Source organism: Capra hircus, chromosome 1 (genome assembly GCF_001704415.2).
Source record: "Capra hircus breed San Clemente chromosome 1, ASM170441v1, whole genome shotgun sequence".
NCBI classification, from domain to species: Eukaryota; Metazoa; Chordata; class Mammalia; order Artiodactyla; family Bovidae; genus Capra; species Capra hircus.
Genome location: NC_030808.1, coordinates 120,830,914 through 120,842,572, shown reverse-complemented (window position 1 = coordinate 120,842,572; position 11,659 = coordinate 120,830,914).

Here is an 11,659-nt window from a genome sequence, read left to right as displayed (position 1 = left end):
CTGATCACCAGCAACAAGAGGCTAGATAAAAGACTCTGAGAGGGCCGTAACTCCTGCGGTGGAGGCAGTCCATGATCCAGCGCACTCGGTGCCGCATGGTCCCCATTAGCCAAGCAGCTGCACTACCTTCATGCTCAACTCTCACAGGGGCAGAGCTGCCACAGGCGAAAAAAGTCTTGCGCCTATGCGTGCAGGGTCACTTCAGTAGTGTCCAACTCTGCGACCCTGTGTGGCCTGTGGCCTGCCAGGCTTCTCTGTCAGGGAGGGGGTTTCTCCAGGCAAGAATACTGGAGCGTATTGGCCAATACTGGCTGCCATTCCCTTCTAGAGCATCGCATTTCCTGCTGGCCTAGCCACCAACTTCTGGTGCTACCAGAACCCCTGTGACTTAAGCAGCTGCACAACCTCCACCCCTGGCCCTCACAGGGACAAACCAAAGTCCTCCAGGGCAGCCTCAGGAGCAAACCCCAGTGGATGACCCATATCCAGAGGTAGAAATAAAATCACAATTGAAACCCAGGGGCAGTGTGATTAAGGAAGTGAAGTGAAGTGAAGTTGCTCAGTCGTGTCCAACTCTTTGCAACCCCATGGACTGTAGCCTACCAGGCTACTCTGTCCTTGGGATTTTCCAGGCAAGAGTACTGGATTGGGTTGCCATTTCTTTCTCCAGGGGATCTTCCCAAGCCAGGGATCGAACCCAGGTCTCCTGGATTGTAGGCAGACGCTTTACCATCTGGCCACCAGGGAAGAAGACCCAAAATTCTCCCACCAACTATACAACCTGCAGATTAAATCCACATGATCAACTAGGCAGATTCTGTGTCTGTGGAATATATAAAAGGTCATTGAGAGCTCCCACAAAAGAAAAGACACCAGTTCTGATAGCTGTGGACATTAGAGGCGAGAACACAGAGGAGTAGGAGCAGATTAGAATATGAGTGGTCCCCACAGCAGGTCCCGGGATCAGCACAGTGTTAGAGGGCATCCCAGGGAGGTAAAGCAGACTGTGACTCCCAGAGAGAGAAAGGACTCTGACAGCAATGACTCAAGAAAAATATTTATTATTCTTGTTTTGACTTGCTCTGTAGATTCTTTTGGATTTTTTTTTCCTTTTTTTTCCTTTTATCCCACCTCAGTTGTAGTTGTGGATTTTATTGGCACTGTGAAATCTAACTAAACTTTTGAACTTTTTTTTTCTTTTTTTCTCTCAGTCATGTTTTTTACTATTGTTATAAACCCCTGCCTCTATGTTCAGCTTTTACAGTTCTGGGGAATTTTGTTTTCTCTTTTTTTAATTTTAATTTTTAAACATATTATTATTTTTTTCTACATTTATTTCTTTGTTTGCTTTTCCTACTGTTCTTTTCCCCTTGCAGTTAATCTTTAATATATATAAATCTTCTTTATCTACCTCTATTTTACTTTTTGTATCTATTCTTTCTTTTCTTTAGCCTCAATATATTTGTTAGTTTTATTTTCATTGCTTTATACCCCAATTGGCACCTTCCTTTAGTTTTGTTTTCCAGTTTGTGTATTAGTTAGTTTTGTTCTGGAAGACATAATTTTTGGTTCCCTTTGTATGCCAGGTCAATCTATTGTACTTTATTTTTGTTGGACTGTTTCGATTTTGTTTAGGTGTGTATACGTATAAGTGTATATTCAGTCACAATTTCTCTTGTTGTTATAAACTTCTACCTCTAGGTTGGGCTTTTGCAGTTCTGTGGAATTTTCTTTCTTTCTTTTTTTTTTTTTTCTTTCTTCTTCCATTTTCTAGAAAATCTTTTCTCTTTTTTATAATCTTAACTTTTAATTTTTTTGAACCTATTATAGTTTTCTACATTTATTCCTTTGTTTGTCTTTCCTACTGCTCCTTTTCCTTTGCAGTTAATCTTTAATATATATAAATCTTCTTCCTCTACCTCTATTTAACTTTGTATATCTATTTTTATTTCTTTTCTTTTCTCTCAAAATTTTTCTTAGTTTTGTTTTCATTACTTTATTCTCCACTTGGCACCTTGCTTTAGTTTTGTTTTCCAGTTTGTGCTTTAGTTAGTTTTGTTCTTAACTGGTAAATATAATTTTTTTATTTTTTTGTTTACCAGGTCAATCTATTGTACTTTATTTTTGTTGGACTGTTTTGACTTTGCTTATGTGTGTATATGTATAAGGGTATGCTGCTGCAGCTGCTAAGTTGCTTCAGTCATGTCCAACTCTGTGTGACTCCACAGACAGTCTCCTACCAGGCACCCCCGTCCCTGGGATTCTCCAGGAAAGAACACTGGAGTGGGTTGCCATTTCCTTCTCTAATGCATGAAAGTGAAAAGTGAAAGTGAAGTAGCTCAGTCGTGTCCAACTCTTTGCAACCCCATGGACTGCAGCCTACCAGGCTCCTCCATCCATGAGATTTTCTAGGCAAGAGTACTGGATTTGGGTGCCATTGCCTTCTCCTTTCAGTCACAAGTTTTCTTGTTGTTACAAACCTCTACCTCTAGGTTGGATTTTTGCAGTTCCATGGAATTTCCTTTTTTTTTTTTTTTTCTTTCTTCTTCCATTTTTAAAAAAATCTTTTCTCTTTTTTATAATTTTAACTTTTAATTTTTTGAATCTATTATATTTTTTCTACATTTATTCCTTTGTTTGCCTTTCCTACTGCTCCTTTTTCCTTGCAGTTAATCCAATATATATAAATCTTCTTCCTCTACCTCTATTTAACTTTGCATATCTATTTTTATTTCTTTTCTTTTCTTTCCTTTTCTCTCAAAAAATTTCTTAGTTTTGCTTTCATGGCTTTATTTCCCACTTGGCACCTTGATTTAGTTTTGTTTTCCAGTTTGTACTTTAGTTTTGTTCTTAACTGGTAAATATAAGTTTTGATTTCCTTTGTTTGCCAGGTCAAATATTGTACTTTATTTTTATTGGACTGTTTGGACTTTGCTCATGGGTGTATATGTATATGTGTATTTTACATTATTTTAATTATTATTTGCCTGATTTTGTAACTGCTGTTTGTCTGGACTACATCTTTGGTTTCTCATTTTCAGATATTTGTTTTAATCTCACTTAATGCCATAACAAACCACTTGTGGAATCTTTATTCGAGACCAGAGATCAAGCCCTGAGCCTTTGGAGTGGGAGGACTGACTCCAAGACCCTAGACTACCTGAGAGCTAACCCTAGGGAGTATTAAATAGTGAGAATTCACACAAAGGAAACCACCAGAATACAAGACCAGCATCACCCAACCACCAATAGCAACCTGTGCAAGAGGCTTCATCCAAACAACAAACAAAACTACAAACCCAATCATCAGTGGACAGGATTACCACCTCACTCAACCTTGCCCATCAGAGGGAAAACAAACAAACAAACAAAATCTCAGCACAGATCTCACCCCATAAGAGTCTTACACAAATCACTGGACCAACCTTAGAAGGCAGAAACCAAAAGGAAGAAAGAGTTCAACCTTGAAGCCTGGAAAAAGGAGACCTCAAAAACAATAAGTTAAAAAAATAATAATAATGAAAAGGCAGAGAAATACCACACAAATGAAGGAACAAACTAAAGACACAGAAGTCCAAATAAATGAAGAGGAAATAGAGAAATTACCTGAAAAAGAATTCAGAATAATGCAGCAGAGATGATTATAAACCTTGAAGAAAAATGGAGAAAATGCAAGAATCAGTTAACAAAGACCTAGAAGAATTAAAGAATAAACATACAGAGACAAACAACACAATTATTGAAATTAAAAATACTCTGGAAGGAATCAATAGCAGATATCTGAAGCAGAAGAACAAATCAGTGAGCTGGAAGATAAAATGGTGGAAATAACTTCTGAAGAGCAAAATAAAGTAGAGAGAATGAAAAGAACTGAGGACAGCCTCAGAGATCCCTGGGACAATATCAGACACACCAACTTTTGAATTATAGGAGTCCCAGAAGAAGAGAAAAAGAAAGGGTATGAGAAAATTTTTGAAGAGATTATTGTTGAAAATTTCCCCAACACGGAAAAGGAAATAGTCAGTCAAGTCCAAGAGTCCCATACAGGATAAACCCAAGGAGAAACACACCAAGACACATACTAATCAAGCTAAAAAAGACAAAACACAAAGAAAGAATAGTAAAAGCAGCAAGGGAGAAGCAACAAGTGACATACAAGGGAAACCCAATATGCTTAACAGCTGATCTTTCAGCAGAAACTCTGCAAGCCAGAAGGGAATACAGGATATATTTAAAGTACTGAAAGGGAAACATCTACAACCAAGATTACAGTACCTCGCAAGGATTTCATTAAAAATTGATGGAGAAATAAAAAGCTTTTCAGACAAGCAAGAGCTGAGAAATTCAGTACCACCAAACCAAATTTACAACAAATGCTAAATGGACTTATATAGTCAAGAAATGCAACAGAAGAAAAAGATCTACAAAATCAACCACAAAAATTAGAAAATGGCAATAGGAACATATATATATATCAATAATTACTTTAAATGTAAATGGATTAAATGCTCCAACCAAAAGACACAGATTGGCTGAATGGATACAAAAACAAGACCCATTTATATGCTGTCTATACGCAACCAGCAATACGTGAAACGTCAACTTCCTGATGTTCAAGCTGGTTTTTGAAAAGGCAGAGGAACCAGAGATCAAATTGCCAACATCCGCTGGATCATGGAAAAAGTAAGAGAGTTCCAGAAAAACATCTGTTTCTGCTTTATTGACTATGCCAAAGCCTTTGACTGTGTGGATCACAATAAACTGTGGAAAATTCTGAAAGAGATGGGAATACCAGAACACCTGACCTGCCTCTTGAGAAGCCTGTAGGCAGGTCAGGAAGAAACAGTTAGAACTGGACATGGACGAACAGACTAGTTCCAAATAGGAAAAGGAGTACGTCAAGGCTGTATATTGTCACCCTGCTTATTTAACTTATATACAGAGTACATCATGAGAAATGCTGGGCTGGAAGAAGCACAAGCTGGAATCAAGATTGCAAGGAGAAATATCAATAACCTCAGATATGCAGGTGAACCACCCTTATGGCAGAAAGTGAAGAGGAACTAAAAATCTTCTTGATGAAAGTGAAAGAGCAGAGCGAAAAAGTTGGCTTAAAGCTCAACATTCAGAAAACGAAGATCATGGCACCTGGTCCCATCATTTCATGGGAAATAGATGGGGAAACAGTGTCAGACTTTATTTTGGGGGGCTCCAGAATCACTGCAGATGGTGATTGCAGCCATGAAATTAAAAGACACTTACTCCTTGGAAGGAAAGTTATGACCAACCTAAGTAGTATATTCAAAAGGAAAGACATTATTTTGTCAACAAATGTCTGTCTAGTCAAGGCTATGGTTTCTCCAGTGGTCATGTATGGATGTGGAGTTGGACTGTGAAGAAAGTTGAGTGCCGAAGAATTGATTCTTTTGAACTATGGTGTTGGAAAAGACTCTTGAGAGTCCCTTGGACTGCAAGGAGATCCAACCAGTCCATTCTAAAGGAGATCAGTCCCAGGTGTTCATTGGAAGGACTGATGCTGAAGCTGAAACTCCAGTCCTTTGGCCACCTCATGCGAAGAGTTGACTCACTGGAAAAGACCCTGATGCTGGGAGGGATTGGGGGCAGGAGAGAAAGGGATGACAGAGGATGAGATGGCTGGATGGCCTCACTGACTCAATGGACATGAGTTTGAGTAAACTCCGGCAATTGATGATGGACAGGGAGGCCTGGCATGTGGAAATTCATGGGGTCTCAAAGAGTCAGACACGACTGAGTGACTGAAGTGAACTGAACTGATAGGCAACCTACTTCAGACCTCAAGACACATATAGACTGAAAGTGAGAGGATGGAAAAAATATATTTCATGCACATGGGAAGCAAAACAAAGCTGGAGTAGCAATCCTCATATCAGACAAAATCGACCTTAAAGAAGATTGCAAGAGATAAGACACTACATAGTTATCTAGGGATCAATCCAAGAGGAAGACATAACAATTGTAAATAACTATGCACCCGACATAGGAGCACCTCAATACGTAAGACAAACACTAACAGACATAGAAGGAGAAGTTGACAGCAGCGCAATAATAGTAGATTTTTAACTCCCCACTCACACCAATCGACAAATCATCAAAACAGAAGACTAATAAGGAAACGCAAGTCTTCAATGATACATTAGATGAGATGGATCTCCTTGATATCTTCAGGACATTCCATCCAAATGCAGACGAATACACCTTCTTCTCAAGTGCGCACATGGAACATTCTCCTGGATACACCACATCTTGGGTCACAAATCAAACCTCAGTAAATTTAATAAAATTGAAATCATATCAAGCATATTCTCCAACCGCAACCCCATGAGACTAGACATCAAAAATAACAAGGAAAAAAACTAAGAAACACAAACACATGGAGACTAAACAACACGTTTCTGAATAACCAACAGGTTACTGAAGAAATCAAAAGGGAAATAAAAAAATTTTCTACAAACAAATGTCAATGAAAACACTATAACTCAAAACCTATGGGAGGCAGCAAAAGCAGTCCTAAACTTCCCTAAGGGAAGTTTATATCAATACAATCCTACCCCAAGAAACAAGAAAAACATCAAATAGACAGCTTAACTTTACACCTAAAACAACTGGAAAAAGAGGAAAAAAAATTAATTGAAAGAAAGAAATCATAAAGTTCCAAGCAGAAATAAATGCAAAAGAAAGAATCAATAGTAAAGATTAATAATACTAAAAGCTGGTACTTTGAGAAGATCAGCAAAATTGACAAACCTTTAGCCAGACTCATCAAGAAAAAAAGAGAGAAGACTCAAATCAGCAAAATTAGAAATGAAAAAGGAGAGGTAACAACACACAATGCAGAAATACAAAGGATTATAAGAGACTATTGTGAACAACTATATGGCAATAAAATGAAGAACCTGGAAGAAATGGACAGATTCTTAGAAAAGTTCAATCTTCCAAGACCGAACCAGGAAGAAATACAAATTATGAACCACAGGATTATAAGCACTGAAATTGAAGCTGTGATCAAAAATCTCCCAAAAAACAAAAGCCCAGGACCAGATGGCTTCACAGGAGAATTCTAGCAAACATTTAGATAAGAGCTAATACCTATCTTTCTAAAACTCTTTCAAAAAATTGCAGAGGAAGGAACACTTCCAAACGCATTCTATGAGGCCACCATTACCCTGATACCAATGCCAGACAAAGATAAAACTCAAAATAAAGACCTAAATATAAGACCAGAAACTATAAAACTCTTATAGGAAAACATAGGCAGAGCATTCGATTACATAAATCAAAGCAAGATCTTCTATGACCCACCTCCTAGAGTAATGGAAATGAAAACTAATTAAACAAGTGGGACCTGATTAAACTTAAAAGCTTTTGCAAAGCAAAGGAAAATATAAGCAAAGTGAAAAGACAACCCTCAGAATGGGAGAAAATGATAGCAAATTAAACAACTCACAAAGGATTAATTTCCAAAATATACAAGCAGCTCATACAACTCAATAACAAAAAAACAAACAGCCCAATCAAAAAGTGGGAAAAAGACCTAAACAGATATTTCTCCAAAGAAGACATGCACACAAACACATGAAAAGATGCTCAACATCACTATCAGAGAAATGCAAATCAAAACTACAATGGTATATCACCTCATACCAGTCAGAATGGCCATCATCACAAAGTCTACAAACAATAAACGCTGGAGAGTGTGTGGAGAAAAGGAAACACTCTTGCATTGTTGGTGGGAATGTAAATTGATACTGCCACTATGGAAGACGGTAGGGAGATTCCTTAAGAAACCAGGAGTAAAACCACCAAATGACTCCGCAATCCCACTCCTTGGCATATACACGGAGGAAACCAGGGTTGGAAAAGATACATGTATCCCATTGTTCATTGTGGCACTATTTACAATAGCTAGAACATGAAGCAATGTAAATGTCCATCGACAGATGAATGGATAAAGTTGTGCCATACTTATGTTCAGCCATGAGAAAACGAACGCATTTGAGTCTGTTCTGATGAGGTGGATGAACCTAGAACCTATTATATAGAATGAAGTGAGTCAGAAGGAGAAAGATAAATATCGTATTCTAACACACATATATGGAATCTAGAAAAATGGTTCTAGAGCAGCAATGGAGAAACAGACATAGCGAATAGACTTTTGGACATAGGGAGAGGGGAGAAGAGAGTGAGCTGCATGAAAAGAGTAACATGGAAACTTACATTACTATATGAAAAATAGATAGCCAACAGGAATTGGCTGTATGGCTCAGGAAACTCAAACAGGGGCTCTGTATCAACCTAGAGGGGTGGGATGGGAAAGAGATGGGATGGAGATTCAAAAGGGAGGGGATATATGCATACATATGGGTGATTCATGTTGAGGTTTGGCAGAAAACAAAATTCTGTAAAGCAATTATCCTTCAATAAAGAAAATAATTTTTTTAAGTGGTGGCAATGACAGTGGTGTATATGGAGGTTTGCAGTAACCTAAAATTCTGATGGCAAAGAACCTTCCTCTAATATCTGAGGAATGTGAATGGGGAGATCTTCCTTTTTTTTTTTTTTTGCTTTTGTCTGTCATTTCAAGAAATGAGCATAGTCATGAAAAGTGCAGAGTGGAATAAATCATGTACTACACTTCTAGTGACAGGATGAAAAAGTGAAGTCTACTACAAGGGACTGTGGAAAGGATGGAGCCTAGGAAAGGGGAGCTCCAAAAAGCTCTTTATGAATGTGGCTTATCCCTGAACTTTACACTTCTGGATCTGATGCTATTCAGGATAACAAAAACTTTGAAAACTGAACATATAGACCACTGCCAAAGTTCCAGACTGGCCAGTGGGTGACACGTACCAAAGACAAATTCAAATAAAACTAAAAACTCTTTTTGAGAACAGAGCTTATACTGAAACTACCATCTACAGAAGCTGGGTAGAACTTGAAGCTTTAACTGAACTAAGTCAATAGCCTGCCAAAAAAAAAAAAAAAAAGTCAACATTTTATGTAGGATTAAATAAGACCCAAACTCTAATAGCATATCCAATGTACAATCAAACATACATGAAATATAAAGAGCAAGAAAATCTCAACTTTCTTGAGAAAATCAGTCAATAGATAGCAACACAGGGATGACACAGATGTTGAAATAATGTAAGGTGCTTTGCATCACCCATTTAAGCATACTCCAAGAAGTAAGGATGAATTCTTTAAGCAAATGGAAAGATAAAGTCTCAGCAAAGAAATAAGGGGAAATTTAGAACTGAAAAATACAGTAACATAGAAAACACCCATTTGATGAGCTCAATAGCAGATGGGTATGACAGAGAAAAGAATCACTGGATTTTGAAAATAGATCAGTAGAAAGTATTAAATCTGAAAAACAAGGATAAAAAATGATTAAAAGGAGAAGTCTTAGGAAGCCCAAATTTTTGGACTTTACAAAAAGTGAAACATTTGCATTACTGAAATCTAATGAAGAAACAAGATAGAATATAAGGCAAAAAAAAAAAAATTTTGATGAAATAATGTTTCAAAACTTCCTAGAGGAAAAGACATAAAGCTATAGATTCCAGAATCTTAGTGCACCCCAATAAGATAAAAAAAAATCCACAATCATGTATATCATAATTATTTAAGGCAAAGAAAAAAGTCTTGAATGCACGTCAAAAAAATTAACACAATAATGATAGGCAAGTAAGGATTCAAATGGCTTCAGAGTTCACATCAGAAATGGTGATAATCAGAAGGAAGTGAAACAGTGTTTTTAAATTGGTGAAAAAGATGAACTATCAACCCAGAATTCTATATACAACAAAAGTATCCTTCAGAAATGAATGGGACGTACAGGAAAACTAAGGTTTTGGTGCCATATGATCTGCTCTAATAGACTTGCTAAATAATATATAAGGAGAGATAAGAAAGCCTTCCTCAGCGATCAAGGCAAAGAAATGGAGGAAAACAACAGAATGGGAAAGACTAGAGATCTCTTCAAGAAAACTAGAGATACCAAGGGAACATTTCACGCAAAGATGGACTCAATAAAGGACAGATGGTAGGGACGTAACAGAAGCAGAAGATATTAAGAAGAGGTGGCAAGAATGTACAGAAGAACTGTACAAAAAAGATCCGCACAACACAGATAATCATGATGGTGTGATCACTCACACTCACATCCTGGAATGTGAAGTCAAGTGGGCGTTAGGAAGCATCACTACGCACAAAGCTAGTGGAGGTGATGGAATTCCAGTTGAGCTGTTTCAAATCCTGAAAGATGATGCTGTGAAAGTGCTGCACTCAACATGTCAGCAAATTTGGAAAACTCAGCAGTGGCCACAGGACTGGAAAAGGTCAGTTTTCATTCCAATCCCAAAGAAAGGCAATGCCAAAGAATGCTCAAACTACCACACAATTGCACTCATCTCACACGCTAGTAAAGTAATGCTCAAAATTCTCCAAGCCAGGCTTCACCAATACATGAACCGTGAACTTCCTGATGTTCAAGCTGGTTTTAGAAAAGGCAGAGGAACCACAGATCAAATTGCCAAAATACACTGGATCATCAAAAAAGCAAGAGAGTTCCAAGAAAACATCTATTTCTGCTTTATTGACTATGCCAAAACCTTTGACTGTGCAAATCATAACAAACTGTGGAAAATTCTGAAGGAGATGGAATACCAGACCACCTGACCTGCCTCTTGAGAAACCTCTATGCAGGTCAGGAAGCAACAGTTAGAACTGGACATGGAACAACAGACTGGTTCCAAATAGGAAAAGGAGTACATCATGGCTGTATATTGTCACACTGCTTATATAGAGTACATCATGAGAAATGCTGGGCTGGAGGAAGCACAAGCTGGAATCAAGATTGCGGGGAGAAATATCAGTAACCTCAGATATGCAGATGATACCAGCCTTATGGCAGAAAGTGAAGAGGAACTAAAAATCTTCTTGATGAAAGTGAAAGAGAAAAGTGAAAAAGTTAGCTTAAAGCTCAACATTCAGAAAACGAAGATCATGGCATCCGGTCCCATCACTTCATGGGAAATAGATGGGGAAACAGTGTCAGATTTATTTTTCTGGGCTCCAAAATCACTGCAGATGGTGATTGCAGCCATGAAATTAAAAGACACTTAACTCCTTGGAAGGAAAGTTATGACCAACCTAGATAGGATATTGAAAAGCAGAGACATTACTTTGCCAACAAAGGTCTGTCTAGTCAAGGCTATGGTTTTTCCAGTTGTCATGTATGGATGTGAGAGTTGGACTGTGAACAAACCTGAGCACTGAAGAATTGATGCTTTTGAACTGTGGTGTTGGAGAAGACTCTTGAGAGTCCCATGGACTGCAAGGAGATCCAACCAGTCCTTCCTAACGGAGATCAGTCGTGGGTGTTCATTGGAAGGACCAATGCTGAAGCTGAAACTCCAATACTTTGGCCACCTCATGTGAAGGGTTGACTCATTGGAAAAGACCCTGATGCTGGGAGGGATTGGGGGAAGGAGAGAAGGGGACGACAGAGGGTGAGATGGCTGGATGGCATCACTGACTCGATGGACATGGGTTTGGGTAGAGTCCAGCAGTTGATGATGAACAGGGAGGCCTGGCATGCTGCAGTTCATGGGGT